At 39.3% G+C, this 25,598-nt stretch overlaps 1 long non-coding RNA gene across 1 annotated transcript; it reads left to right on the forward strand.

Moving 5' to 3' along the window:
• Positions 1-4,179: 4,179 nt before the first annotated feature.
• On the forward strand, positions 4,180-25,423 carry LOC148700685 (uncharacterized). The gene is made up of 4 exons (XR_016397889.1): positions 4,180-5,660; positions 6,385-6,490; positions 7,692-7,873; positions 24,880-25,423. It is a non-coding gene; the product is annotated as an uncharacterized LOC148700685 (long non-coding RNA).
• The last annotated feature ends 175 nt before the right edge of the window (positions 25,424-25,598 follow it).

Raw genomic sequence — 25,598 nt, forward strand, 5'->3', positions numbered from 1 at the left:
GGGTGCTTCTGGATGGAGGGGAAGAGAGGGATGGTGGTCTATTTATCTCCAATAAAATGGGGTTTGAGATAAGTACAAATATAAAGAAAAGATTTACTCAGATTCTGTATGGTTATATTTTACAAATCTAAAGAACATTTCACTGAGATTCTATTATGGTATTCTCAAATATGTCATGGTATTTCATATTTTAATAATTAATTACTCTCAAAAAATTAAATCCTCTTCTTTTTAAAAAAAAGAAAAAGAGAATAACTTTCTTTATAATATTTAAAGTTTTTAGAAAATATTTAAAAATATCGATAATTTATTATATTCCTACAAATCTACTTTTTTTGAAAACTTCTTTAGAAAAGATAATTCATGATTCTTTTCATTCATACTATAGTTAGAAAGTAATAATGGTATTTACCGGAAAACATTGAACACTTTGTATTATATATGTTATGTTTTAATTTTTAATATATTTTAAATAGAAATCAGATTAGATAAATATTCAAATTCTTGGTTTAATCCATTTTTATGTAAGTTTTATAATTATATCGTAGGTAATAATTACCTAAGGTGCATCAGATGCAATGTGGATTTTGTATCTATCTTTTATGGCCATGTCATCTATTTAGCTTTTATTATTGTATTTCACTCGAGATCTGAAATATATCCAAAAAGTATCAGACTTATATCCATATTTAGATAGAAAAAATATAGATATAATTAATATTCAATCTCTATCAATTTTTTCTTAAAATAAATATGTATAAGCTTTGTGTACGATTAATTATCCTATCTATTTAATATATTTATGTGGATCATAATACAAACATGTTTGATATGTCATCTACCTTTCTTTTTAGGGGCATATTATGTGGATCAAGTATTATATATTTTTACATGGGTTTTATGCATGTGTTTTGTTTATATAGTCTTTGATACAATGGGTCCTTCATAGCTGCATGTGGCAATGCACATTTATTCCACGTACATGTTCCTCAAGCTTCATGTTGCATAGTATGTTGGCCACACGGCCATAGAATGACCATTTAGTAGTGTTTCTGGCTACACCACAAACTAGGACTATTTACAAGTGTCAATGTGCATGGGCAAATGTATCATTTACAGATCTAGTTATGCATTAATAATTATACATTTTTTTAATTTCTTGATCAATTCAATTGTTTATTGTTTTTCTATATTTCTCACCATGCTAACTTTTTGAAACAATTGAAGTATGCACATTTGGAGAATTACCTCCATGAAGCAAGCGAGGAAGCTCATAGTAATCAATGTGCTGCAGATAGAGGGGACTCATAATGTAATACTTTGCATACCACTGTAGGAAAAATGTATAGTTTATTTGAAAGATTTTACAGACTCATGGTGTTCTATAGCTCGTTCTTTGGCTAGGTATTCTTGCACAATGTTTATTCACGTGAACTATTTTTGGTGTTAATGCCACCATCTTTATAATATTTGTTTCCACTCCATTGGATCACACCGGCTGAAATAAATACATAGTGGTCTAGCCTAGGGCTGCGGAGAGAAAGAAGGTAGCGTCACATCCTATCTTATGAAAAATGAGTATTATACTTGAATGAGAACGAAAAAGGTATGAGCATTGTTCCGTCCTAGTAATAACTCTGTCTTTTTTTTTTGGATATAAAGATGGAGAGGCTATTGTTGATGGCGGATTTCTGGATATCAAGATCCATACCGATCCAACGATGATAGAGGCAACTGGATTTAGGCTTGGCTACACTCCAAATTTGACTCCCTCTTTGTAGTATAGACGTATAAAATATGAGTGATTATGGTTGTTTGGAATATAATTTTGGTTGTTTGGAACAGATGCTGGTTATTTTGAATTTGCCAAGAAATATAATATAAAATTATATTTTCTTTTGTATGGATGATGTTGAACAATTTGATTTCTGAATGAGAGGATTTTGACAAGACACGTTATAGATTGCCAGTCACAGAATGAATTGTGACACATTGGTTTGCCATCTTGGGCTGATATATAGATATTTTTGTTTGCCACCATAGCCGAAACACGATATTATGGTTTGCCACTACGGGCCAAAGCACGGATATTCTGGTTTGCTACAATAGACTGAAGTGCAGAATTGTGCTTTCATAGTCACACGCCGAAGTGTGACCATCGATAGTCCAAATCAAAAAGATAATTATTAATTAAAAATCTGATTAATAATGAAAAATAAGTTATATGAAATCACCGTTGAATAAAAAGTTTTAGTTTGATGATATGTCTGATATATTTTCTTGAAATGAGTTCTATGTTTGATGATTTACATTTATGTGTGCATATTTATATGGATATATTTGAGCTATGTTGAATAATCAGCAAAATGTTTTGTGATTTTTCTGCATTTTGATATGGTTTACAGCTAATCTCTATTTTAAATTTAGTTTATCAATATTGGTATGAGTGTAGAGAATTCTGATTGGGATATAAAGCTTGCACCATCTCTTTTGTTTTTTCTTTTAGAGCTACAGGGTGCTTAGCCTCTGATAAGTCAAACATAGAGTTCGAGTCTCAGAGTTATTTGTTAGATTATTATAATTAAATTTATAATTAATTTAATTATTCTAGTTCTATTTAAAATTTTGATATTCCTAAAGATTACTTTAGGGGTTATATGGTAAAAATCACAATGTTATTTTGATGTTTACAAAACCATGAAGGCCATAGAAAAGTACCAATATAATTAACAAAGTTAATCAAGTAAATAGATACTCAATGAAGAGAGAAGTGATACACTCTCGATACATCCAACGAACTTAATACATTCATCTACAATGTTTAATATGACCTTCGAGAACTCATCCAATGATAATTCTACTAGAGGAACTTGAGAGAAAATATAATTTTCAGTTTGATCAAACTAAGAGTGAAGTTTCTCTTGATAAGGTATTTCCGTATTTCTGTTAATTAAAGAAATGAAACTTGAATGTGCCATACTTCATCACTTTAATTGGAGTATCTTTTTATTACTTCAATGTGCTAAACTAATCTTCAAGTGCAAAAAACAGGGTTAGAGTCGACCCCAAGGAGTTTGGAGTCGACCCTGATGAAAGGTTTTATCATGTTATAATGGGCAGCGGAAGCTAGAAATTTTAAATTTTTTTTAATAAAGTCCCTTAATATGAAACCCTTATAAGCCTAGATCATCTTTATGATAATAATCAAATAATATATAAATATAAATATAGGAATAAAAGAATACCTCTAATGCTAATCCAATATGAATGATCTCCACGAGGCATCCAAGTGTCCGCCCTTCAATGATGATCCACACGAAAACTTGATTTAAGACTTTAGCTCCAAAGACTTTGATCCTTAATGCAGAATTCTTCTAAAGAACTCTAATAGCTTGCTTTCCTTCCTTTCTAATTTTCTTCTTCTTTCTAAATTTGCTTCTAATCCTCTTGTCCTAAAGAAGACCACCTTGTCTTGGCTTAGGACACTAGCTTTAGCAGTATTTTGAATCAGTGATTAGGTCTTATCCAATCAATTCTTGGAAACTACTAGTTTTAGCAGTATTTTGGAGATCTAAAGCCTTAGCTTGTATGTGGTCCAGATATCATCGAGCACCCAAGTATAAATAAGCCTTACAACTCTCTAATAGAAACTTAATGACTTCAACTTAAATTTCATACTGACCTAGAATTTGGGCTAACTTAGTAATTAAAATTTTGTGTGCTTTTGAAATTCTTGGCAATTAATGCATTTGAAATTAGATTTTATAAAATAATAAAATAAATTCTTTCGACAGCAGTTTGTGGGTAGCTGCGCCGGAAACCCTCACGAGACAAAACTTATCCACTAGGGCCACCTAGGAGTTTAAAGCCTTATTGCATATGGTAAATGCAATCGCGATTCCTGCAAAAATGAGTTAGTTTTTTATTTTGCTCGAGGACTAGCAAAATGTAGGTTGGGGGTGTGATAAGTGCTAAATAATGAATAAAGTTATCTATTTTACATAGCACTTATTATTATTTTTAGGTACATATTTTAAATTTAAACATGAGAAAATGTGTTCTCCTTTATCATTTCATTTTAAATAAATTATTCAAGTTTGATTGATTTTCTTTATTTTTATTGGTCGAGTCTAATATGTGCAGGTCAAGTCATCCCATTCACCAATTAGTCCCAACCTGTTCCATGTGTGGATTGCTTTCCTCCACGTGTGCATGAAGTTACCCTTTCACGTGCAAGCCATCCACATGTGAAGTCTCACACATTATCTCCCATGTTCCACGTCACTCTTCCCTCCGATGTCCAAAGAACATAACAAACTTCTCTCATCCATGTTGGAACCCAACCGACCACACCCATTCGCATCTCAGTCATGTGCACGTCCTTCCCTTCCGCATCCAAAGCTTCCACGTCATCCTACCCTGTTTTAGCTTCAACCAATCTGAGTCTCTCTCTTCAGCCCGTTTGCATGTCACTCGGAACCAAGATAGAGCCAAGATCCCATCTTCTCCGGATTGTTCTCATTCGCGACAGCCTCTTTCCTCTTCTTCGGATCAAGCCAGTGAACCTTCCCAGATTTCCCTCGCGCCCATCCTCTCACGAAACCGAATCCAGACTTTCTCCCGTTCAGATTACAATCTTATCCCCTGCTTCGGATAAGTCCCAAACTCCCTCCCATTCTTAATTCTCCAGCAAATCTAAGATTTCCAGCTTCTTCCGAGTGGCATCAAACCATCTTCCAGATTTGATCTCCTTCCAGATCTTCTTCCGGATTCCTCCCATCCAAGATCGGCTTCCACATCATCTCGCCCCTATTCACGGATGAGCTCACAACCTTCTCTTACTTCGGAAGAGAGTCCCAACATCCGGATTAACTTCAGCACCTTCACTCCCTGATTTTTATCCAACGCCCAAGCTGCCGAATCCCATGAATCATCTCCTGTTTTCCAGCCATTCCGAGCATCACGGAAGAGTTTTTCTGTTCCCAGCCGAACGAATCTTCCCACTCGAAGCGTTCGAGATCAAATCCCAGCTCACGGCTCTTCACTTCTTCCGAACCAAATCCAAACCAGCAGCATCCATCCACTGTCCGCATGGATCCGACTCCATCCTCCCAGCTGCTCACCCATGGATCTAACTCAAAAAGCCATCCGGATATCCCACTCCCAGCAACCAGATGAGCATCCCGAATAGCTCTTTCAGCCGTGTGCATCGTCCCCGTTATCCACGCCCCAGCAATCTTCCGGATTGATCCTAGCCAGCTGCAAGTAATCGCCCGAGCTAGCCAGCCATCCGCAGCTATAGCGATGAACTTCTGAAGCCGAATCCCATGATCTTCGCTCACGCGTCTTGCCCGCGTGCATCCCAACATCCGCGGATATGATCAAGCCTCCACTGGGAACAACCACAAAGGAAACAGGGGAGGAGAGAGGAGGAGTTGGTAGCTTATAAAATGGGGAGTCGACGTTGAACAGGGGCAGCAGTTTTGAGAGGATAGAATATTCCATCAATTGTTAGTTCTGGAGAAGAGAAAAGCCAGTGGGGATGAGGTAGGGTGGAACCCGATCGTGATGGCCTTCTGCGTCGCTGCTGCTACCCCCCATACCATGGAAGGCTAAGCTCTGCACTAGGGCTGGATGCAGCCCTAACAAAGGCGACAACGGTTCTTATATTTTTTTTATTTTATTTTTGAAATTGTATGAACCTAATTGATCTTATTGAATATCCTTTTACCTCATACTTAGGGTCTGTGATTTTAAGTATGATGTTTATGCAAGTATTCTTCATGATCACTAAGTAAGAATGAGATAATCCATGCTTAGGAAAGATGCGGTATCCTACCACTTTAGTTTAGGGTTGACATCTCATGCCAACTGAAGATGGATTTTTCTTAAATTGCTTTTGTGAATTTCTATTTGAATGCTTATTAGGCTTGTAGCCAATTTGCATGTTAATCCAAGAATAAATTAAAAATATCATTAATCTTTATTCCTATGATAGTGGTGAATTCCTTACCCTAGGTTTCCTCAAACTGATATCTTTTTAATTGTATTTCTTATTAAATTGCTTAGTATAGTATTCTTCACAAACTCTCCTTTTCAAATATTTTTAAGAAAACAACTGACTCCAATTTCTGTGGATCGATACCCGTAATCACTATTCTACCAGATACGTGCTATTGCGTGGTCTTTAAAGTTGACTATCAATTTTTGGCGCCGTTGCCGGGGATTGCTAGCATAGTTGTTTTTCTCTTCATAAAAAAAAATTACTTTCAAAAATAATATATATCTAAAATAAAATAAAAATATTTTCTATTTTTGTTGCTTTTCTTATCTCTTTTTTTTTCTTACTAATTTTTGATTTTTCTCTTGGTATTATTTGATCAGGAATTGAAGAAGAAATCTAGGACGATCAAAAAGGGAACTGCTGGAAAAAGAATGCTGTAGAGGGTTTGCCTATATAAAAAAAAAATTGCTGGAAAAATTCTCTTTGGTAATTTCTAAATCTTTCTTATTTAAATTGATTCCCAATTAGCTTGAAATTTTGTGGTGATTGTTTGATTTTAATTTCAGCAAAAGTGTGAATGCATGCTTGATACACATACACCAATAAATCCGCACATAGTAAGGGCAATCACCCCAACAAGATAAGAACTGAATTTCATCACCAGATTCTTGCCTAAATTAGATGAACCAATTCGCACATAGCTATCACTTTAATTAAAAACAATTAGACGTTGGCCCCTAGGGACATTCGAGCTCAATAGGACGAAGATCACCGAAAGTTGTACCAATTTTGCTTTGTGGCTCAGTTGATGTCTAGGCAAGGTTTATCCCTATAAGGGAGACAGTTCATCTGTTCGAGGCAAGTGGTTTTTAAGTGGGACCTTTGCAACGCATCGTAACCCCCCCAATCCAATTAGATTGCTAATGAACTCAATTTGATTGAGTAATTGGGCTTAGGTTGAGCCAAATTGAATAGAATTCAATTTGGGCTACATCAGGGTTTGACCTAATTGGATTGGGTTCAACCCAAGTAGATTGAGCTTAACCCAATTGATGGGACTTGATCCAATTGGATTGGGCTTGATCGAAATCAATTAGAAGACCTTATTTGATGAGGATTATGAGTCCAAATAATCAGAATTGGATAAGGAGAAGAATTCTTAAATTTTAGGAATCCATCCTTATCTTCTTGGAGAAGAATGATACCTTGATTTATCCCCAATATTTTCCATGCCTATCCTCTTTATTTTTGGCCAAAAATTGGCATGAGAAGAGAGAAGGCATGGGGCTATATTTTCTATAAAAATGGCACCTCAAATCTTCCTAGAAAAATTGAGATGAATTTCCTAATTTGTAGGGTTTGCATGAAGCATGAAATAGGGTGGTCTGCGGCTGAACTTTGGATGCATGAATTCCTATCTTTTAGGGATCTAAAATGCACAAAATTTGGATATGTTTATCTACTCTTAGCTTCCAAACCACAAAATTTTTTTAGGGATTTTATCAGCCAAATTAGTTGGCTAAATTAGATGTGAGGCGTGGGGGGTCTTTTGGCTATAAAAGACCCCCATGCCTTGGGTTCAAAATATACAATATTTAGAGTTTTCAAAAAATTCTAAAAAAATTTCCTGAGGGCCTTCATCTCTTACTCTCCTTCATCCTCACATCCATCCTCCATCTTCTTGAAGAACAATCAAAGATTGAGTGCTTAGAAGGAGAAACCTTCAGCTATTGCAACGTTCCTGCGCGAGCTAGCACTCCTGCGGAAGACGATCTACCTAGGGCTTCGCGTGTACTTCTCATAGAGGCCATTTGTGTGCGTGGCTGTGAAGTCAAGGATCAGATCCACAAGTTTCATCCATCATAAAAGGTATTAATCTAGCATTAATCATTTATTATGGTGTCAAGATTTAGGTCCGATTTCGTGAGGTTTTACCTTTTTTTGGAGCTCCTCACGGAGATATCTCCAGAATTCATTCGATGGATATTCAGAGATTAATTAGAATAGAGTTATTAAGTTTCAGATCTGATAGTTAATCATGCATGAAAATTTTAGCATAATTGTTTAAACGATTCCAGCATAATCCTATGTGTTCTTAAGATGCTAATTTCTAGATTTGATCTTGTAAACATGCATGAATTAAATTATTTGATTCAGTTTTTTCGCTGCATTTTTGAAACTTAAAAAGAACTACATATGGCTTGATCCCTCTTGTGAAGGGGTACGTAGGCAACCCGATCAGGTTCAGCCATGGTTTAAAAAAAAAAATCAGCATGCTTAACATCGAAGAACCTAGGATTCACTTTCAGTGGTATCAGAGCCAGGTTCATATTTAAACTTTTATGATTAATTCTTGAAATTAAATCTGAAATTATTAACATGTTTAGATTAGATCTAAAGTACTTTTTATGATTGATTTAATTACTGATTATGCATGATTAAGTATATCTGAAATTTTGGATGCATATGATGCATGTTTGTGTTAGGATTAATAACATAAATAAATCCGAAATTATAATATTATTTAGATTAGATCTAAATAAAGTTTATGATTCATATGATCTATGATTTTAATGAACAAATCAGATCTGAAAATAAAAGTGAAAAAACAAATACATAAGATGTATGTTGTTTGTATTAATTCATGTTGTTATGTATATGTGATGCATGAACATAAAACATAATGACTTAAACATGAATTAAATCTGACTACATATGATTAATTACAAAAACTCAGATATGAAAATATGTTTTAAGAACTAAAAGATTGTAATTAATATGAAATTATTAAAAAAATGCAATGATCAAAACTTTCATAAGTCTAAACTTAATTGAGAATTAAGTGTTATAAAATAAAATTGTAACTCAATTAATTGACATTGCATAATTCTTTGGGCATATGGGTTAGCTTGAATCAAGTTTCTAGGATTGGGTTAGACCTAAGGTTAGAATCATACATGGACAAATAGAATTAATGATCAAATCTAATTAAGTAGTAACTAGATTAGGTCAAGAAAATTCTAGGTCAATTTACAATAGTTGTAGATGGATCAAGTCCATGTCTTTGATTAGACCAAGATGGAACTTGATTTAGGCTCAGAGGTGTAGCCCGAGTCATTTGAGTAATCAAATCGAAATTGATTAACCAGTCGGTGTCTAAGGTAAGTTTGACAGTTTTGACCGGTGATTTTTAATTGGAAGCTACTCGCACTGATTCGTCTTTGTCGAGTTAATGGCATATTCCTTCCACCGATCTCACTTGCCTGGCCGACATGGTCAATCACATTTTGATTGGATTACTTAATGATTTGAGTTAGCCCATGCCTATAAGAAAATCAATTTGACTGATTTAGGTGCCTCCTTAATCGGTTTGAGTCTAATCTGATTTGGTGAAGTCAGTAGGAGAAATTAGACTAACAGGATCTTCTCATCTATCCTAATTATGAAATTTTCTAAAATTATTAGGTCCTTAAAATGAAATGGTTATGGAGATAACTAGGTCATAGCCTCCCATTAAGTTGGGTGATAATGGGTCCAATATTTTGATAATTATTGGAGGCGCGACACGCCTGGTACTTATCAAGCATTAGAATTGTCATTCAATAAATGATGAGTTAAGTGTACCTTTAATAGGCAGTCAGGTGAGCCGAGCCACACTCGGACTTGGTCGTCTATTAGTTGATTAGACTTAATCCTATCAATTAATGGTTGGACCTGACTAGGGTATTCGGTAGAGGCGCCACACGCCTACCGAAGAACCTGAGATAAAATTATCACTAGAAGTTGCTTAGTGAAGCAATTGGTTTAGAACCTACCAATAGGTGCATATGGGTTAGCCGAGCTACACTCGGGCCTATATGCGATCTATTGGGTTCTACTGCCTACTAAAGAATTAAGAGTAATTTTTTGAATTAGAGATAGAGGCTACCAATTTGTATAAAACAGTGGAAGTACCTTTAGACTAAAGTCCAAGTCTATTGAGTTTAGTCAATTCATATACTAATAGCCAAATTTTCTTTTTATGCAGAAATGGCCACTAATTTGTCACTTCGCTCATTGTTGGACAGTAACAAGTTGACTGGTCCAAATTTCAATAATTGGCATAGAAAACTGAAAATAGTGCTAGAGCATGAGAGGATCCTTTATGTGATAACGGATCAAGCACCTGAGCAGCCCGCTGCTAATGCATCAAGATCGGCCAGAGATACTTATCAGAAGTGGCACAGTGACCGAATCACTGTTCGATGCATCATGTTGGCAGCAATGAGTGATGAGTTTAGTAGGCATTTTGCGAATACGCAGCCGAAAGATATCATTCAAGTATTGAATGAATCATTCGGCGTTCCTGACGACATTAAGAGGCATAAAACTAGTTGTGCCATCTTCAGCGCCCGAATGAAAGATGGGACCTCGGTAACTGATCATGTACTGTACATAATTGAGTTGATCGAGCGTCTAAGCTCTCTTGGCTTTTTCCTTCGTGATCAATTGGGGAAGGATGCCGTACTAAACTCATTGCCTGGATCATACCGTCCTTTTTTACTCATTTTCGTATGACAAAATCTGTAGTGAATTATCGCCAATTGTTGGGGTTACTATAGACGTTTGAGAATGATCACTAACTTCTTAAGAAGACGGTGAACTTAGTGGGAGGTTCATCCAAGGGTCGACCTTTTAAGAAAAGAAAAAATAAAAATAAAATCCAAAAAACAATAGGTGCACCATGCTCAGCCTAGTCAGAAAAAGAATAAAAAGACTGATCAGAGCAAGGCAGAGTGCTTCTTCTGCAAGAAGCAAGGACATTGGAAGAAAAACTGTCCTCTTTATATTGCATCCCTCGATCCGAACCAGCCTAAGAAAAGTGGGCAATCAGTTGTCAATCAAGGTACTTATATGATAACACCTTGCAATTTTTCTATTTGTGATAATTCGACTTGGGTATTGGATACCGGTAGTCCTTTTAATATTTGCAATTCGTTGCAGGGGCTACAAGTCAGTAAGAGGTTTGAAGAAGGAGAAAGGTTCCTGAATGTTGGAGATAGAAGACCAGTTCTAGTTCTAGCTTTAGGAATTCTTAAACTTGAATTCAGCTCTCATATAAATGTCCTTAGTGATTGTTACTATTGTCCAAGTTTTCTATTGAATATCATTTCTGTAGGCCTTTTGGCCAAAAATAGTTATGAAATATCAATAAAAAAGAATTATTGCAATGCCATTTGGAATGGTGTTGTTGTAATGAATGAAATTCTGAGTAATGACATTTACATTTTGTCACAGCCTATTCATATAATGTATAAATTCAATAAGCGCTCTAGAATAGATAATGTCACGGATGTCTACCTTTAGCATCATAGACTAGGTTATATTAACAAGAACAGGATGAACAGGTTAAGTAAAGAGGGAATCCTTGATGTTAATGATTGTGAATCATTGACAACCTGTGAATCATGTCTTCTTAGTAAAATGACCAAATCACCTTTTACTGAAAAAGGTAAACGAGCCAGTGAGTTATTGATCCTTGTACATTCTGATGTATGTGGGCCAATGAGCACAGATGCTAGAGGTGGGTATTCATATTTCATTATGTTCACAGACGACCTTTCTAAGTATGGTTATGTCTATTTAATGAGACATAAATCTGAATCATTTGAAATGTTCAAATTATATCATAATGAAGTAGAAAAATAAACTATAAAGAGTATTAAAACTCTTCGATCAGATCGAGAAGGTGAATACATCTCTAATGAGTTTTTGACATATCTAGAAGAGAATGGAATTCTCTTCCAATGGACTCCTCCTGATACACCATAGTATAACGGTGTATCAAAAAGGAGAAATCGAACTCTGTTAGACATGGTTCGATCCATGATGGGGTTTGCGAGTCTACCCATATCCTTTTGGGGATATGCACTTGAGTCATCCTGTTACATTTTAAATAAGGTTCCAAGTAAGTCGATAAATAAAATACCACATGAGATGTGGACTGGACGTAAGTCGATGCTCTCTCACCTTAGGATTTGGGGGTGTCCGGCGTGTAGGGATATGTAGAGACCATTGGTGATGAAGAGAATTGAAGGAGAATCAATTCTGCATAGTTCTGTCTGGCGGACTGTCAGAGTCGACTCGAGCTACAGTCGAGTCGACTCGGAAACAGTCGAGTCGACTCGAGGCCCGTCGAGTCGACCCGGAAGGAGAAAAGCCAGAAGATTGAGAAAATCATGTTTCTGTCTGGACTGTAAGAGTTGACTCGAAGGCTGGTCGAGTCGACTCGAAGCATCGTCGAGTCGACTCGAAGCATCGTCGAGTCGACTCGACGACTCGAAGCATCGTCGAGTCGACTCGAAGCATCGTCGAGTCGACTCGAAGCATCGTCGAGTCGACTCGAAGCATCGTCGAGTCGACTCGACTGATGAAGAGAATTGAAGGAGAATCATTCTGCATAGTTCTGTCTGGCGGACTGTCAGAGTCGACTCGAGCTACAGTCGAGTCGACTCGGGAACAGTCGAGTCGACTCGGGAACAGTCGAGTCGACTCGAGGCCCGTCGAGTCGACCCGAAAGGAGAAAAGCCAGAAGATTGAGAAAATCATATTTCTATCTGGACTGTAAAAGTCGACTCGAAGGCTGGTCGAGTCGACTCGAAGCATCGTCGAGTCGACTCGAGCTACAGTCGAGTCGACCTGAGATCGTGCCAGTTATACTAGGATTTGTCCAGACGTGCCCGAGTCGACTCGAACTACAATCGAGTCGACTCGAGCTCATGGAAAATCATACGGACGAGTTTCCTTTGGTGTTTTTTGGTGGCGTTTCGACGGCTATGATCATCTGAAGGTCTTGAGACTATATATAGGACTCATGAGAGCCCTAGGGAGATGATTCCAATATATTTTGAGAGAGACTCTTGTTTGTTTTGTGAGGCTAGGGTTCTAGAGAAGAAGAGGATTGGGATCCTACTTCTTGTGCAAAGGAAATTCTGTGTGAATCTCTTGTAGAGCGATCGCTTGTGATCGTTCGGGTGTGTGCTATCTCTGTAATCAGTTCATCCTAATTGAGATTTGGAGCGGTGGAGGACGTAGGCTACTGGTAGCCGAACCTCGTTACATCTTTGTATTTGTTTTGCTATTTTCTTCCTTCTTCTTCCTTTGGTTTTGATAATCCGCTGCGGTGCTCAAGTGTTTTATCCTATTGATACCAGGGGTAATCTTTTGCCCTTCGTAGCAGAGCGAAGAGGTGATCCTTGAGTCCGGTGTCGAGGAAGCGAGAGAGTGCTTATCCGTTTACTCTCTCTTTGCTTGTCCGACGTTGGTGGTGGTGCCGGTGTGAGTGGGTTCCGGCATTGTCATTGCCAACAAGTGGTATCAGAGCTATTGGTATTCTGCGATGGCGGATGAAGGGAAGTTGCGAATTGAGAAGTTCAATGGCACGAACTTCGGATTTTGGAAGATGCAAATAGAGGATTACCTTTACCAGAAGGATCTCTATTTACCTCTTGGAGGTAGAGCGAAGAAACCAGAGAAGATGCCTGATGAAGACTGGGAGGTCCTCGATCGGAAGACGCTCGGCACCATTAGATTGTCACTTGCATCCCAAGTGGCATTCAACATCAAAAACGAGAAGACGACGATGGAGTTGATGGCAACATTGTCGCGGATGTACGAGAAACTCTCAGCATCAAACAAGGTATTTCTCATGAAGAGGTTGTTTAATCTTCGTATGAAAAATGGCGGCAGCGTAGCAGAATACCTCAATGAGTTCAATGGACTCACGGCCTAGTTGGAGTCAGTGGAGATTAGTTTTAACAATGAGATTCGAGTATTGCTAATCCTCTTCGGATTGCCTGATAGCTGGGAGGGCCTGGTAATGGCGGTGAGCAACTCTTCGGCGACGGGAAAGTTGATCTTTGATGACGTTGTGGGAGTGCTTCTGAGTGAAGAAGCAAGAAGGAAATCTTCTGGAGCTACGGAGTCGTCTGGAAGTGCACTAAACACCTCTGACCGGGGAAGACAAAACAAGGATGGTCGATTTTGAAGCGACTCGAAGTCGAGATCCAGCAGGTCTCGAGCACCTCAGAACAAGGGAGCGAAGTGCTGGAACTGCGGAAAGACGGGGCACTTTAGGAGGGACTGCAAATCTCCTAAAGGGAAGCAAGGCGACCACACCGAAGGAGTCAACAAGGATCTGGCAAATCTTGCTGAAGACGGTGACATGGATGCCCTCGTTCTATCTTTATCTACCTGTGACGAGTCTTGGGTGATAGACTCGGGCGCGTCTTTCCATGCTACATCCCAACGGAAGCTTCTTGGAGGATATGAGAAGGGAGACTTCGGCAAAGTCTACCTAGGGGATGGAGAGCCTTGCACCATACAAGGAAGGGGAAGTGCGGAAGTGAAGTTGATTTCTGGATCTTCACTTGAGCTTGAGGACGTACGACACGTGCCTCAACTGCAGCGGAATCTGATTTCTGTTGGACAGTTGGCGAGCCAGGGGTACAAGACTACTTTCACAGCTGATCAGTGGAAGATATCCAGGGGTTCGTTGACGGTGGCTAGTGGCAAGAAGGTTGGGACACTTTATGTCGCCAACGGCACGGAGAACTCTATTGGAGTTGTTGTAGCAGATGTGGACGCCAAGTTATGGCATTGCAGACTTGGCACATGAGTTATCAGGGACTGGAGGTGATGCAGCAGTTGAGAAAGCTGCAGGGTCTCAGGAGTGTTGAGATGGACTTCTGTGAGGATTGTGTTCTCGGAAAGCAGAAGCGTGTTTCATTCAACAAAGAAGGTAAACCTCGGAAGCAAGAAAAGCTAGATCTCGTGCACACGGACGTGTGGGGGCCTGCACCGGTTTCTTCCATTGGTGGATCTCAGTACTTTGTTACTTTTATTGATGATGCTACCAGGAAGCTTTGGGTGTTCTTCTTGAAGCACAAGTCAGAGGTATTTGGGGTCTTCAGGAGATGGCAGGCGATGGTAGAACTCGAGACAGGAAGGAGGTTGAAATGCCTGAGATCGGACAACGGTGGTGAGTATTGTAGCAAGGAGTTTGAGGACTACTGTGCAGAGGCTGGGATTGTCAGGCAGAGGACAGTTTCAAGAACACCACAACAAAATGGAGTTGCTGAAAGGATGAACAAAACAATTAATGAGCGTGCCAGGAGTATGAGGATACATGCTGGATTGCCACAGCAGTTTTAGGCGGAAGCAGTTAACACTGCTGCCTACTTGATCAACAGAGGGCCATCAAAGAAACTTGAATTTGGGATTCTTGAGGAAGCATGGACAGCGAAGAAGATTGATTTGGCGCACTTACGAGTATTCGGTTGTACCAGTTATGTCCATGTTGATTCCAGTCAAAGAAGCAAACTAGACGCCAAATCAAAGAAGTGCATTTTCGTTGGATACGGAGGTCAACAGTTTGGGTATCGGCTTTGGGATCCCGAACACAGGAAGATCATTCGTAGTAATGATGTGGTATTTAATGAGAAAATACAGCAGAGCACTGAATCAGAAACAAAACCTGCTGAGCCGTGTTTTGTGGATCCTAAAGAGGAGTCTACAAATTCTGGTCAGAAGACTCAGTCAGAGCAAGAACCTGAAGTATTGGCACCCTCTCCACAACTAAGAAGGTCCACTCGTAGTACTCATGGAAAGCCTCCTCAAAGGTATGATGGGACTCTTAGTTATTTGCTGCTCACAGATAATGGCGAACCTGAATGCTTTATGAGGCATTGGAGGTTGATACCAGGGAGGAGTGGGAGTTGGCCATGGATGATGAGATGGAGTCATTGGAGCAGAATCAAACGTGGAATTTGGTGGATCTGCCCAAGGGGAAGAAAGCACTGTCAAACAAATGGGTATACAAGCTGAAGGAAGAGCAAAATGGGAAGAAGCGGTACAAGGCCAGGCTGGTTGTAAAAGGATTTCAGCAGAGAGCAGGTATCGACTTCACGGAGATCTTTTCTCCTGTAGTCAAGATGAGTTCTATTTGGGTGGTGCTGAGCATGGTGGCAGTAGAGGATCTTCACTTAGAGCAGCTTGATGTGAAGACGACCTTTCTCCATGGAGATCTCGACAAGGAGATATATATGCAGCAGTCGGAGGGATACCTTGCAGCTGGCACGGGTGACTTGGTTTGCAAATTGAAGAAAAACCTCTATGGTTTGAAACAGGCGCCCAGGCAATGGTATCTCAAGTTCGATAGTTACATGCTTGAGATAGGATACAGGAGATGTCAGGAGGATCACTGTTGCTACTTTCGGGACTTCGGCACATCTTACATTATCTTGCTATTATATGTTGATGACATGTTAGTTGTAGGAGCTAGCATGCATGAGATTGCAAAATTGAAGCTGAAGCTGTCAAGAAAATTTGCAATGAAGGATCTAGGAGCAGCGAAACAGATCCTTGGGATGCGGATCAGCAGAGATAGGTCTAAACATATCCTCAGACTATCTCAGGCGGAGTACATCAGCCGAGTACTCGGAAGATTCTGCATGGAGGGTGCCAAACCTGTTGGCATACCGCTGGGTGCCCACTTAAAGCTTTCAAAAGGGCAAAGTCCGAAGACGCGGGTGGAGGAGCTCAATATGTCAAAAATCTCGTATGCATCGGCGGTGGGAAGCTTGATGTACGCTATGGTGTGTACGAGACCAGACATTGCTCAAGTAGTGGGAGTTGTGAGTCGCTTCATGAGCTGCCCAGGCATTGGAGCGCGGTCAAATGGATACTGAGGTATCTGAGAGGCACGGAGCATATGTCATTGTGCTATGGAGGTTCCGAGATCCGGTTACAGGGCTTTGTGGACTCAGACATGGCAGGGGAATTGGACGGCAGGAGGAGCACGACAGGGTACTTGTTCACCTTGGGCAGTGGAGCCGTCAGTTGGAGTTTCAGGTTGCAACCAGTTGTTGCATTGTCGACTACGGAGGCGGAGTATGTGGCAGCCACAGAGGCATGCAAGGAACTAATATAGCTTCAGAGCTTGATGAAGGAACTTGGGAAGGAGCAGAAGGATTGCATGTTATATTCAGATAGTCAAAGTGCAATTCATCTAGCGAAGAATTCAGCTTTCCATTCAAGGACGAAGCATATTGACATACGGTACCACTTTGTGAGGTCATTGCTCGAGCAGGGACTCGTCAAGTTGGAGAAGATTCATACAAGTCAGAATCCTGCAGATATGTTGACGAAGGTCGTCATGGTGGAGAAGCTGAGTTGTTCAGCTTCTGTTGGTCTTCATGCTTGAAGACGTTGAGGAGGCATCGTACCTATCTCACTAGGATGATTCAGTTTCAGTGGGAGCACAGAGGAGAGCCAAACAACAAGAGGATATACCCAAGGTCTCCAAGTGGGACATTGTTGGGGTATGTGGAGACCATTGGTGATGAAGAGAATTGAAGGAGAATCAATTCTGCATAGTTCTGTCTGGTGGACTGTCAGAGTCGACTCGAGCTACAGTCGAGTCGACTCGGAAACAGTCGAGTCGACTAGAGGCCCGTCGAGTCGACCCGAAAGGAGAAAAGCCAGAAGATTGAGAAAACCATATTTCTGTCTGGATTGTAAGAGTCGACTCGAAGGCTGGTTGAGTCGACTCAAAGCATCGTCGAGTCGACTCGAGCTACAGTCGAGTCGACCCGAGATCGTGCCAGTTATACTAGGATTTGTCCAGACGTGCCCGAGTCGACTTGAACTACAATTGAGTCAACTCGAGCTCACGGGAAATCATACGGACGAGTTTCCTTTGGTGTTTTTTGGTGGTGTTTCGATGGCTTTGATCATCTGAAGGTCTTGAGACTATATATAGGACTCATGAGAGCCCTAGAAAGATGATTCCAATATATTTTGAGAGAAACTCTTGTTTATTTTGTGAGGCTAGGGTTCTAGAGAAGAAGAGGATTGGGATCCTACTTCTTGTGCAAAGAAAATTCTGTATGAATCTCTTGTAGAGCGATCGCTTGTGATCGTTCGGGTGTATGCTATCTCTGTAATCAGTTCATCCTAATTGAGATTTGGAGCAGTGGAGGACGTAGGCTACTTGTAGCCGAACCTCGTTACATCTTTGTGTTTTGCTTTGCTATTTTCTTCCTTCTTCTTCCTTTGGTTTTGATAATCCGCTGTGGTGCTTAAGTGTTTTACCCTATTGATACCAGGGGTAATCTTTTGCCCTTCGTAGTGGAGCGAAGAGGTGATCCTTGAGTCCGATGTCGAGGAAGCGAGAGAGTGCTTATCCATTTATTTTCTCTTTGCTTGTCCAATGTTGGTGGTGGTGCCGGTGTGAGTGGGTTCCGGCATTGTCGTTGCCAACACGGCGTACGTCAAACGTTTGAAAACAGACAAACTTGAACCCAAGTTTGACAAATGTTTCTTTGTTGGTTATCCTAAAGAAACTAAAGGATATTACTTCTACTTTGCTAAAGAACAAAAGTTGTTCGTAAGCAATAGAGGTGTTTTCTTAGAGAAAGAATTTCTTAGTGAAGGAACTAAAAGCTCTAATGTTGAGCTTAGGAAAGTTCAACATGTAGAAAATCCGACACTATCCACTGAACCAATTGAGTCGAATTTGATTAGATCATATCCAGAACCCATCTTAGATGCACCATTAAGGCAATCAGGTAGAGTACCACGTCAGCCGAACAGATGCTACAGTTTTTTGGTCCGAAACGGGGATCCTGTCGAACTTGATGAAAACGATGAGGATCCGATCACCTACATGGATGCGATGCAGAGGTATGACTATGATGCAAGGCTTGGAGCCATGCAATCCGAAATGGAATCCATGAAGGTCAATGATGTATGGACGTTAGTTGACCCACCCGAAGGGATTAAATCCATAGGGTGTAAGTGAATTTTCAAAAGAAAACGAGACGCAGACGGAAAGGTAGAAACCTATAAAGCCCGTCTAGTTGCAAAAGGATATCGTCAGCATTATGGTATTGACTATGATGAGACGTTTTCTCCTATGGCAATGCTCAAATCCATTCGGATTATGCTTGCGATAGCAGCACACTTAGATTATGAGATCTGGCAGATGGATGTTAAAACCGCTTTTCTAAATGGGGATTTAGAAGAGGAGGTGTATATGATGCAACCTGAAGGTTTTATATTTGCAGATGAGTCTAAGGTGTGCAAGCTTCAAAAATCTATTTATGGATTAAAGCAAGCTTCATGGAGTTGGAACATACGATTTGATAAGGTGATCAAATCGTATAGCTTCATTAAGAATGAAGAGGAACCTTGTATTTATAAATGGACAAATGGTTCCGTTATTATATTTCTTGTTTTGTATGTGGATGACATTCTTTCAATCAGAAATGACATTTCTGCATTACAAGGAATAAAAGTTTGGCTATCATCTCAAATTGCCATGAAGGATTTGCAAGAAGCATCTTACATCCTAGGGATGAAGATCTATGGAGATAGATCTAGAAGATTGCTTGGATTATCCCAATCCACATACATTGATACTATACTGAAGAGGTTCAGTATGATTAATTCTACGAAAGGCTATCTTTCGATGGGCCATGAAATTAACCTCTCTAAAAGGGATTGTGCAACAACACCTCAAGAAAGAGAGATTATGGATAGAATTTCATATGCTTCGGCAGTGGGATCTATAATGTATACCATGACATGTACTAGACCAGACGTGGCATACTCACTAGGAGTAGTGAGCAGATACCAGTCTAATCCAGGTAGCAACCACTGGAAGGTTGTAAAAATCATCCTTAAGTATTTGAGAAATACTAAAGATCAGTGGCTTGTCTATGGTGATTCTGACTTAAAACTTATGGGATATACCGATTCAAGTTTTTAGTCAGATCAAGATGATAGCAAGAGCGTGTCGGGTTATATCTTTACTCTTAAGGATGGTGCTATCTGCTGGAAGAGTTTCAAGCAGCACACAGTGGCAGATTCTACAGAAAATTGATACAAAAGAAAATCTGGCTAACCCATTTACCAAAGTACTCGACATCAAAGAGTTCAACGAACACAAGTCGAAGATGGGTATTAGATACTGTGCCGATTGGCTTTAGGCTAAGTAGAAGTTGTTGGAAATTATATCCTAAATGTCAATCGTCAGCATGTTGATGATTGAATTTTGTAAATGAATTGGCAAATCAATAAAGTATTTTTTTGCATTATTCATCATTTTACATCTTCAAATGAACTCTTATATGATGAAGTCTTTAGGACTTATTAATGATAAAGGAGAATTTATCTTCGAGTCCTTAAACTAGTTTGCGACCAAATGATATGTTGTTACAAGGACGACAGCATTATCAAGATTAGGTCGTTGTGTGACATATACGTTGGTTGTCCTCTCAACCAAAAAGTGTGGAGACATTGGTACGCTATTAGATGTATGCCCTAGAAGCCAAGCTGGCTAACACATTGTTAATTCTAGGACATAACTTTGTACTTGACTATTTATTATTGAATAAATAAAAGGCATCTTTTTCATTCATATTATTTGTGTCTATGAATCATCCAAGAATTAATAAGATGATGATGCATATTCTTAAGAGTTAAGAATTTGAGCCATGCATCATTGGTGATTAATTTCTGAATGCTTTCGATCAATGGATCATCATGAGGATAGTGATCGATCCGATCAGTGCATACATTGCTTTCCTTATGGATGGACGAGACTCGAGTCCACAGTGTGGCGACACTGAAGTAATAGTGCAGGTGCTTGTTAAGAATAAGGGTACTGAGCGCGACCAAGACAAGAAGTCACTTGGATGTCTATCCACTCGTCAGTGACTTGCTTGATGTTGCAGTAGTGTGACTGGTGCTTTGACTTGCGGTGCTTCGGCTACTCACAGTGAGGTTATTGTAGTTTGACTGCACGTATACATGGTCTCTAGACATACGGATCCATGCAGTGTAAATTGGCTGCAATAGGTTCACTGTAGGAGTAGGGTATGCACCTATATGGAATCTATCGATCTTGGTAGATAAGGAGAGATCCTATGTGATTTATAAGATTGAGTTCGTAAGACCTCGATCGGGGCAGTATGCATAGTGGAGAAAGAGTTTTCCACTTTCGAACTTAAGTCGAATAAATCTTGACATATGACAGACGATGGGGTTTGACGAGTTGTCCATGCCTCCGTCCTGTAGGGATCCACGATAATAGGACTGTATCATACGATAACTGCACCTAGAGGTTCAACATTCCATTCTGCTGGGTGACCACTACATGCTGCTAGGTGTCACTGGTGGATGGTGAGACTCACAGGAAATATCTCGATGATCGATAAACCCTAATGAGTTGAGTTGGAATTGTTCCAACCCATTGAAAGGAGTTTTCAATGATATTGTGATAGAGATCGCAATATATCTCACTACCAGTCAGAATAGAACCTATGGGGTCATACACACTAGAGGTATTGACCGATCCGATGGTTGAAATGTGATTATGAATCACGAGTAATCAATTCGATTGATGATCAGTTGAAGAAGGAACAATGAGAATTAATTGGACTTAAACACGAATCCTACTTGGAGTAGGATTTCGGGAGTCCTAATTGGATTAGGACTGAAAATCCTACTTGGAGTAGAACTGGGAGTCCTACTTAGAATAGGATTCCTACAATTCTAATTGAATTAGGATTTTATATTCAATTTGGATTCCTACTTAGAATAGGATTCCTAGAAGTCCTAATTGGATTAGGACTTCGGATTCAAATTAGAGTCCTAATTGGATTAGGACTAAAATTGAATAAACCTAATTGGATTAGGATTTCTTAAGTCCTAATTAATTATTAATCTAATGAATTAACAAGACTCCTAATTGGATTAGGATTGAAGAGTTCAATTGAGTCATAATTGATTTGAGTTCTAATTGGATTAGGACTTACCTAGATTAAACCCAAATGGTTCATGATTTGGTTAAAACCTAATGTGATTATGATTAAACCAAATAGGAGCCTCCTAATCCTCCTTAGAGGAGGACTAGGGCAACACAAGAGGGAGGGGCTCACGCCCCTCCTCCTTTTCTTCTTTAGTGCGGCACAACAAGAGGGGCCGGCGCCCCTCTTGGAAGTTAATCAAGGAGCTCCTACAAAGTAGGAGCTCCACATGCTATTTAAGAGGAGGCGTGGGGGCTGACCTAGATGATTGAAGCCTTCTTCTCCTCAGCCGTACGCCCCCTCTCTTCCTCCTCTTGGTTCAGCCGCAAGCAAGGGAAGCAAAAGAAAAGGTGTTGGTGGCCTCTTCATCCTCCCTTCCTTCTTCCAACGCAGGGAAAAGAAAGAAGGCTGCAGGGGCTTTGTTCCTTTACTTTTCTTCATCCTTCTTCTTCCTCCTCCTAAGCACAATCAAGGGTTGATTCAAAGGGAGGAAGCTTTGATCGGATCTCTACTTCGTGTGGATACCCGTAGAGGCCAGACACGTGAACGGCTTCAAGCGAACCTTCATCCTAAACCATGAACTTCAGTTTGCGGTGATCATCTACCCGCACAAGGTGAAGATCTGATCTTCATAATTAGTTTAAAAGTTTTTAATTCTAATCTATCTACGAACGATTTTTGAACAACGTTCATGTGATGAACGTCGATCCCGCTTATGCCTCTTCCGTTGCCATCTGAATTTATTTAATTTTCTGCGGCATGGGCGGTTTCCCAACATACGCTACACAGGTAAAGTGTAGGAGTACATTTCACGGAATGTGACCAATTTCGGAACGCTCTATTATCAAGAGATGTTTCGAGTGGATATGGGTATATGTTTGGCCCTCTGATCTGAGACCGTAACCTGTGACTAGCAAGTAACTCATTGTACTTTAGTACCGGACTACCTGAATTTCTAATTCAGTGACGGAAGGTCACTGGGTGTAGTCAAATACTTGCGTAGTCAGTTGTGAGTCGAGATGAAATTGACCCCTCCTAAAAATAGGAGATAATGTCTTGTGATTAATTTAGCAAAACCTTGGCTAGGGTAATCCTAGTGAGGAGTCATGGGATATTCAAAGTTAATCACATAATGGATGTATTAATTATAGGGTTGACAGTGAGTTCTAAGTCATCCTGGCATTACGAGTCAAAGGGATTGAATTATACAGTAACCATAGTCCAGGGTTCCAGAATATTTGCTTCGCATATATTCGGCCTATCCGGACGTCGGGTATTATTGCTAGATGGTCACATCGATTAGTATAGGAAGATATTCCTATACTAACGGCTTAGGTTCGAACCTATGAGGTCACACGCATAGAAATTTCTAGGTTGATCAAATGGCTGATTGATGATTAAGAATCATTCAGGGATAATTTGGTCAATTCGATTGACAAATTATCCAAAGCAAAAGTTGCATTAAAATAATTATTAAATTATTGAAGGATTAATTAGCAATTAGATTGCTAATGAACTCAATTTGATTGAGTAATTGGGCTTAGGTTGAGCCAAATTGAATAAGATTCAATTTGGGCTGCGTCAGGGTTTGACCTAATTGGATTGGGTTCAACCCAAGTAGATTGAGCTTGACCAATTGATGGAACTTGATTCAATTGGATTGGGCTTGATCCAAATCAATTAGAAGACCTTATTTGATGAGGATTATGAGTCCAAATAATCAGAATTGGATAAAGAGAAGAATCTCTAAATTTTAGGAACCCATCCTTATCTTCTTGGAGAAGAATGACATCTTGATTTATCCCCAATATTTTTCATGCCTATCCTCTTTATTTTTGGCCAAAAATTAGCGTGAGAAGAGAGGAGGCATGGGGCTATATTTTCTATAAAAATGGCGGCTCAAATCTTTCTAGAAAGATTTAGATGAATTTCCTAATTTGTAGGGATTGCATGGCGCATGAAATAGGGTGGTCTGCGGCTGAACTTTGGATGCATGAATTCCTATCTTTTGGGATCCAAAATGCACAAAATTTTGATATGTTTATCTCCTCTTAGCTGCCAAACCACCAGAATTTTTTGGAGATTTTATCAGCCAAATTAGTTGGCTAAATTAGATGTGAGGCGTGGGGGGTCTTTTGGCTATAAAAGATCCCCATGCCTTGGGTTCAAAATATACAATATTTAGAGTTTTCAAAAAATTCTGAAAAAATTTCCTGAGGGCCTTCATCCCTTATTCTCCTTTATTCTCACATCCATCCTCCATCTCCTTGAAGAACAATCAAAAGTTGTGTGTTTAGAAGGAGAAAGCTTCAGCCAGCGAGCTAGCACTCCCGTGGAAGACGATCTACCTAGGGCTTCGCGTGTATTTCTCATAGAGGCCATTCATGTGCATGGCTATGAAGTCAAGGATCAGATCCACAAGTTTCATCCATCATAAAATATATTAATCTAGCATTAATCATTTATTATGGTGTCAAGATCTAGGTCCGATTCTCCGAAGTTTTACCCTCTTTTGGAGCTCCTCACGGAGATATCTCCAGAATCCATTCGATGGATATTCGGAGATTAATTAGAATAGAGTTTTTAAGTTTCAGATCTGATAGTTAATCATGCACGAAAGTTTTAGCATAATTGCTTAAACGATTCCGACATAATCCTATGTGTTCTTAAGGTGTTGATTTCTAGATTTGATCTTGTAAGCATGCATGAATTAAATTATTTGATTCGGTTTTTCCGCTATATTTTTTAAACTTAAAAAGAACTACGTATGGCTTGATCTCCCTTGTAAAGAGGTACGTAGGCAACCCGATCAGATTCAGCCATGGTTAAAAAAAAAAATCAGCATGCTTAACACTGAAGAACCTAGGATTCACTTTCAACAAGTGCCAACGTGCATGGGCAAATATATCATTTACAGATCTAGTTATGCATTAATAATTGTACATTTTTCTAATTTCTTGATCAATTCAATTGTTTATTGTTTTTCTATATTTCTACCATGCTAACTTTTTGAAACAATTGAAGCATGCACATTTGGAGAATTACCTCCATGAAGCAAGCGAGGAAGCTCATACTAATCAATGTGCTGCAGATAGAGGGGACTCATAATGTAATACTTTGCGTACCATTGCAGTAAAAATGCATAGTTTATTTGAAAGATTTTGCAGACTCATGGTGTTCTATAGCTCTTTCTTTGGCTAGGTATTCATGCACAATGTTTATTCACCTGAACTATTTTTGGTGTTAATGCCACCATCTTTATAATATTTGTTTCCACTCCATTGGATCACACCTGCTGAAATAAATGCAAAGTGGTCTAGCCTAGGGCTGGGTAGAGAGAGAATGTAGCGTCACATCCTATCTTATTAAAAATGAGTATTATACTTGAATGAGAAGGAAAGAGGCATGAGCGTTGCTCCGTCCTAGTAATAATTCTGTCTCTTTTTTTTTCTGGATATTAAAGATGGAGAGGTTGTTGTTGATGGTTGATTTCTGGATATCAAGATCCATACCGATCCAACGATGATAGAGGCAACTGGATTTAGGCTTAAAATATGGAGAGCTTGGCTACACTCCGAGTTTGACTCTCTCTTTGTAGTATAGACGTATAAAATATGAGTGATTATGGTTGTTTGGAAAATAATTTTAGTTGCTTGGAATAGATGCTGGTTATTTTGAATTTGCCAAGAAATATAATAAAAATTATATTTTCTTGTGTATGGATGATATTGAACAATTTGATT

The sequence above is a fragment of the Phoenix dactylifera genome, chromosome 11 (genome assembly GCF_051530095.1).
Source record: "Phoenix dactylifera cultivar Ajwa chromosome 11, Ajwa_hap1_PhDact_Kaust_v1.1, whole genome shotgun sequence".
In the NCBI taxonomy this organism is placed as follows: Eukaryota; Viridiplantae; Streptophyta; class Magnoliopsida; order Arecales; family Arecaceae; genus Phoenix; species Phoenix dactylifera.